The sequence below is a fragment of the Nicotiana tabacum genome, chromosome 13, assembly GCF_000715075.1.
Source record: "Nicotiana tabacum cultivar K326 chromosome 13, ASM71507v2, whole genome shotgun sequence".
NCBI classification, from domain to species: Eukaryota; Viridiplantae; Streptophyta; class Magnoliopsida; order Solanales; family Solanaceae; genus Nicotiana; species Nicotiana tabacum.
In genome coordinates, this window is record NC_134092.1 from 69,616,698 (window position 1) to 69,623,795 (window position 7,098).

Consider the following 7,098-nt stretch of genomic DNA (forward strand, 5'->3'; position numbering starts at 1 on the left):
CGCATATGAAAAGGACGCAAAAAGCAAACTTGCACAAATATTCATAGAAACCCTCATGTAAAAAGGAAACTTGCGCAAATATTCATAAAGAGCCTCATGTAAAAGGGAAACTTGCGTAAATATTCATAAAAACCCTCACGTAAAAGGGATAATACTCGGAACCAAAATGCTTCGAAGAAAAGGCATCTGAGACTACACATAGTAAAGCGTGAATTGAACAACATGCGCAGAATACTTGAGCAAATGCAAAAGTTAAAGGCTTGTATGGATATTCAAACGAAAGTAAGACTCAAACGGCACTTGAACAAAAAGAAGAAAATATATCCTTATTTACAAGAACGGGCCAAAACGTTACAAGTGCAAAATGGGAAAAGAAACAGCTAAACTGCAACGCCTCCGGAACCAGGAGGAAGAGAAGTATCCGCATTGTCGGGAAGAGTAGGTGGTTCCACCGATGGCTCAATGCTTTCCCCAGTTTGGTCTCCGGCCTCATTGCCTTCTGATCCTTCTTCAGTTTTTGAAAACTCAGAACCGAATCAGAAGAACCTGGAGCATCAGACTGCACCGGGAGTCCATTATTTGCAACCAACTCAAGCTCTCGGGCCTTAGAAATTTCGGCATCAATATCAATGATACCAACTTTGGCCTCTTCCAAGGTTTTCCTCTTCATGCTATACATGGAATAAGTTTTTTCAACAATGAGGGAAGCCGCTTGGCGCTTAAGTTCTTCTTTTAGTTGAATAGCCTCGGCGGAAAGGTTTTCACAGGCGGATCTAGCAGATCTAAGGCTGACGTCAAGCTCGCGGACAGTTGAACTAAAGAGCCTATTATGCTCGATAGTTTTCATGTACTTCTCTTCTAGCTGGGCATATTTTGCCTCCAAAGCAGCAAGCTCTTCACTTTTGGAGTTCAAGGCTGCCTCCAGGTTAATCACTCTTTCAGCGGAGGCAGCCTCACGGTCGGTTGCAGCAAAAATGATGTTTTGGACTTCTGCCCATTTGGCCTTGGCCTCATCAAAATTAACCCTCAGCAGCCTAATTTCTTGGTTGAGGGTTACCACTTCTTGCTGGCTTTGCTGCAAACGAGCCTCCAAAACAGCAGCCTCAATAGCTCTGGTTTCCAGTTCCGAGAGGTGGAGAACAGTCTGGTCTCGTTCCGCCAAAAGTTGATCCCGTTCATAAGTAAGTTCTTCCTTCTCACGAATCAACCTTTGAAGGCCCTCAGAGGCAAGAAAGCTGGCCTATAAAATAAGAAGAGAAAAAACTTAGAATACATTCGTTCAAAAGTAGAAGAAATAACATAGGAAAGAAGGAACGTACTGCCGCGGCGTTATGCATAGCATTGTTCAATAAACACTCGCCCAAGAGTGTATGAATATTTTCCCAGTCTTTTTCTGAATCCAAAGGCTTCAGGTAATTAGCAAGCTCCACCGGCCGTGATAGCAGGTTGCACCCGGTAGAGACCGAAAGTGTAATGTTCCTCCTCCTTTGTGGATCTTCAGAAGGAGCAACATAATTTTTCCCCAAGTTCCCATGAACTGGGGACTGTGGAAAAGGAACACCTTCTTCATGGTCAGGCGTGGCCGATGGAGATGGTGTAGCAATCGCTGGTGGAAGAGTAAACGAAGATGGAAATGATGTAGCAGTTGCTGGTGTTGGTGAAGGTAGAGATGAAGCTGATGGAGTTGAAGAGTGAGAAGCAGCTGCATCAAATGCAGTGCTGGTTGTTTGATGTTCGCCAACCAAAGACGGAAAGGACCTGGTACTCATCCCCGCAGCACCGGTTGCAGCAATTGGGGCCCAAAAACGGGAGTTGGCATATTCTACCAAATCAGACTCTCCCCCAAAGTGCTGATACATCGTCTTCAGTTGTTGTAACTATCTCAACAGGTCGAGCATCCTGTTGAGACGATGAGGATCATCGCCTTCTATGTAAAGAAGCTCCCTCATCAACAGCTTCTTCATCATCATCAATCATCACGGTGTCTACGACCGGCCCAGAAGGAGGACCAGTCATCATTGCCACCAGAGATGATTTGGGGGCATCAAGCTTTGCCCTTTTATTCTTTTCCCCGGACGCGGAGGAGCATCTTCTCTTTGTTTGTTTATCCTCTGGTCGAGGACTCCGTAAAAAAATATTTGCACCCGAAATAGGCCCGGAGATATCGGACCTTAGAATACAACTTCATAATTTTATAAGACAGAAAGGAAGAAAGTTTATATATATGTGTGTGTGTGTGTGTGTGTGTGTGTGTGTGTGTCAAAAATTATTTACAAGGACAGCATGGCCCGATCAAATTTCTCTACAAAAGACTGAAACGGTCTTAAAAGAAACACAAAAAATAATAATCCTAAAGGACTTAGTCTTCTCTGGGAGCAGCATCTTCGCCCTCGAGGCCTTCTTCGCTTTCAGATCCGCTCATACTCCCAGAATCATCATTATCAGGAAAGGCCAACACTCTGGCTTCAGCTTCAAGCTCCTTAGCATTCTTGATCTCGGCTGTAAGATTGAAGCCACTAGCATGGATCTCCTCGAGAGTCTCCCTTCGAGACTGGCATTTAGCATGCTCGGCAACCAGTTTGCTCGAGCCTGAGCAGCTTCGGCAACCTCCTTTGCTCGAACCTGAGCAGCTTCAGCGTCGGACCGGTAGACGGCCACCATTGCATCGGCATTAGCCTTGGCCATTTCGACCTCCGATTTGGCCGCTACAAGTTCTGTGGCCAACCTCTCTCGATCGAAAGTTGCTGAACCCAACCGAGACTGGAACTCCTCAATTTTCTTGGCTTGCACCAAGACCTTCTCTTTCAAGCTTCGGAGTTGGGTCTCAGCCGAGGCCAGTTGAGCTTGGGCAGCCTCCTTTTCTGAGGCAAGGCGATCCATGTTCTTCTTCTATGCCTTGGCCTCCGCTTTCACTGCGTCCACTTCCTCACGAAGCTACCCGATCACATTGAGCTTTTGCTGGACCTGTGGGACCAAACTATTAGCCACCATGCCCGAGTCAGTATCATTAACTTCAAAGATTCTTTTTACCTGCTCGGCCAGATCAACTTGTTCTTTCTGAGCTGCTTCTAGCTCAACCCGAAGTCCTTTTGCTTCCCCTTCCCTATGCTCACTGAGAAGCTTGAAGGCATCTCTCTCCTCAGTAAGCCCTCGGATTTTGGCTTCGTATCGGCTCAGCTTCCCTCAGGATCGAAAGAAAGCCTCGTGATGAAGCATAAAAGCCTATAAAAATAGAAAGAAGGAATTAAACAAGGGGAGAAAAGTACAAGTATAAAAATTGACAAAGAAAATATGAACTTACCCGGTTCAGGGCCTGTTGAGCTTCGTTGAAAGCACAAGGCGCTCCTACCCCATCCATCTGGGCTTGGTCTTCTTCCGTGACCAAACATCGAAGGTAGCTAGCCACTCCTACGGGGGCAACAAGAACACGGGAATCCTCTGGGAGCATGATAACGATTGTTCGCTTACGCCCGGGATTGACACTAGGGGCCGAAAACTGATTGGTCAGTTTAAAACTCGAGGAAGCCTCGCCCGAGATCTTCTTCGGAGCCTCCAAGTCACTCAGACCGGTGACGTCTTCTACCCCAACAAAATAATCACGGAAAGAATCTTCCTCTCTGGGGGCTCCCTCCCCGTGACAAGTCTCCACGGCCTGAGCGTCGCGTATCATCGACTCGGAAAATGAAGGAAACGAGGGGGAATCCCCAATCTCTATTGCCCCAAGTGGGTATTTTAGGGTGTCGCCTCCGTCTTGGGGAGCCTCAAGCCCGGTTTCTGCACCGGCATCCACCGCCTCTTTAACGGTCTCTTCGCCCCAAGATAAAGCATCTTCGGTTCCTCTCGGCTTGGGGACTTGGGCCGAAGTCTCCTCCTCGATCTCATCAAGCCTAAACGGAGCAGTATCTACTCCCACCGGTTTTGAAGTTCTTCGAATCTTGGTGCTAGCTCGCGCACGGGCCACCAGCCCGGAATCATCTTCTTTCTCTTTTTCTTCTTCTTCTTCTTCTTCTTCTTCTTCTTCTTCTTATTCCCTTAGTCTTTGGACTGACTCCATAGTCAACAGGATTGTGTTCTCCTTGGGTTTACGGGCTGTTCTCTTCTTGGGTTTTTGACCCTCGGAGTTCGAGGCCCTTTTCCTCTTATTCTCCTTTGCCGGTTTCGAGATCGGTGGTGAAACTTCTTCATCACCGGACGGGAGTCTCATAGTCGCATCCCTTCCGAGACCTGCCAAAGGAGAAAGTAAGTAAACTCATGTTTGAAAAGATGCTTGAACGATAGGCAAATCGGTAAGTCGGGAAGAAGTCTTACCATAAGTACGAGCCTCCCACCGACCCTTTGACAAATCGCACCATGCGCGCTCGGTGTATGTTAATGTCGAAACTAGGCTCCTAACCCAGTTCTCGAGGTGGGGAATCGCACCCGAAATCCTAGCAACGGCTGCATCGAGAAAAACACTGATAAGAAAGGATGAAGAAGTAAAAACAACGAACAGAAATTAAAGACGGAATCATACTTATGTTTCATATTCCATTTCTCAGGAAATGACATGCTCTCAGTCGGGATTAGGTCCGTGATCTTCACCCGAATGAACCGGCCCATCCAGCCCCGATCTTTGTCTTCATCTATACTCGAGATGAGCGCCTTGGTGGCCCGGTGTTGAAGCTTTATCAGCCCACCTCGATAGAATCGAGGGCTTGAAGGGAAGCCCATCGATTTTGCTCACGAAGAAACGGAGCAGTATCACGATCCTCCAGAAAGAAGGGTGAATTTGGCTGAGGGTCACCTGGTATTTCTTGCAGAAGTCTACGATGACCGGATCGAGGGGACCCAACATGAAAGGATAAGTGTAAACACTCAGGAACCCTTCCACATGGGTGGTGATCGCTTCTTCTGGTGCCGGTATCACAACCTCTTTGTTTCCCCAGTTCCAATCTTTCTTCACCTGGTCAAGGAGGCTTTTGGAAATCGAGCATATATATCTCGATACCGGCTCGCATCAACCAGGAACCGATGAGGGTTTCTCAACCTTATAGTCGGAATCAATGACACACACCCCGGGAATAAGTTCTTCAGGGCATGGCTCCACCACTGGTTTCTCGCCGGCCGGCCGAGATGAGGAAGCAACCTCTTTCTGCGGAACAGTTTTAGATGTTTTGGCCATTTAGTTTTTTTGGGCAAAGAAGAATGGAGATTGAAGTATTTGGTGTTTTAGGAAGAATAAGCAAAGAAACTCAAAAACTTGAAGATAGGAAGCTTTGGAGAAGGCAAAGAACTATGGAGATTGGAATGAAAAAGATTTGAAAGTAAAGTTTGAAATAATGAAGAAGGGGGCTATTTATCGGTTTCACAACGACGATTCAAAACTGGTAATGGACGACCGTCGACTGACGCGCATTAAATACCCAAAAAACTATACCGACGAGATGTTTCGGTCACTCATGCTGCTTATGTCATGACGATTACGTCATGATGTACCGAGGTGAAGATCGAAGGCTCAAATCGTTTCTTGTCATTACTCTCCAAAAAATGAGGGAACTATTTGTATGGTTAATCGAGACCGAGAAGGATAGAGATCTAGCGAGATCGAAGGAAACCTGCTAAGTCGAATAACAGAAAGCTGAGGAATCTGTGACCGGGCGAGAATTGTGGCGAAGATCTCGGCATGTATCAAGTCAAAACCGGTTGATTAGCCAATTAAGAGATTTTCTTCTGTATTTAGAATTGTACCATATGTAGAACTTATCTACTATATAAAGAAGGTTCCAATCATTTTGTAAGGGAGGACATTCACGCATAACAAAGCAATATATTACGTTTTCTCTCTTAAGCTCTCTTATTCAGTTGTTCAGTTCTTGCTTTTCAATAATATACTCAATTGGTTCGAGGGCGACCTAGTTCGACGGTCAAAGTTGTGCGTTACATTGGTTTGCTTTATTTTACAGTTAATTTCTAACTTCAATTCTCATATTTCTCAGTTTGTGCCAAGTGAAATCACATATCCTTAAAACCACTTACAAATTTAATTGTTATCCGATTTTAAGGGTAGACACCCATTATGTTTCAATTGGGAGCATTTGCGCAGATAGCATTTTGACATCACTATTTAAATTCCATCTCCATGCCTAAATTTATCTGCAAAGAGAAAAATTCGTCCAACCACTTTTAAAGGCAAAATTTAGCTCACTGGACTAACATGAACATAAATTAAAGAGGGGCCTCAAAAAAGGTCATATGGTGCAAATAATTCTTTCAATTGTGCCAAGACCACCCTCCCTAATTGTCAAGGAATCAGACAATATTTTAAACCTTTTAATTTCACTAAGTTCAGAAGAACACTGAATAGAATAGAATTAAGTAAAAGGACAAACACCTCAAAAAGAAACTCCATACTTGATTAGAAACAACTCAATGAAAATGTAAGTTCTTATTGAGCAAGACCCAGCATATACAAAAAAAAAAATCAGCATTCCAATTCAAGAATGGACTTTTTCGTATATATACAAAATTTTAAACTTATATACCCGGTTTTGTCTAAGTTTTTATATTTACAGGAAGTAACAAAAAATTTTTACAAAATATATACAAATCCGGTCAAAATCTACAATTTATCTACAACATAAGTACACATTTTTTGTACAGAATACGGTCAAAAACTACAATTTACATATAATTTATATACAACGTATATACAATTATGTAAGTTGTAGATATTTTATATACCGTTTCTACATTCGACATACAAAATATATACAATTTGTTCGTGTCTTCTTTTTCGAGTTTCAGTCTGAAATTTCAACCAAAACCACCTCAAATCTTCACCAAATTGTCTCAAATTTGAGATATAAACTCCAACGGATATTCCCAATCATTTGCAACAACACCCAATCCAAACAAAAAATAATTTCATAAAATTTTATTTTTGAATTCAAAGTTTTAAAACTTTTTAATGGCTGTCAATGAAATTTTTAATGGATTAACATAGTTTCCAATTCAATCTACTCGCTTCTAATTAATACTTTTTTATTTATTGATTCCAAAAAGCTAAAAGAATGATAACTAAAATGATTTTCTTCATCAGAGCTAATTTGTTTTCTTATT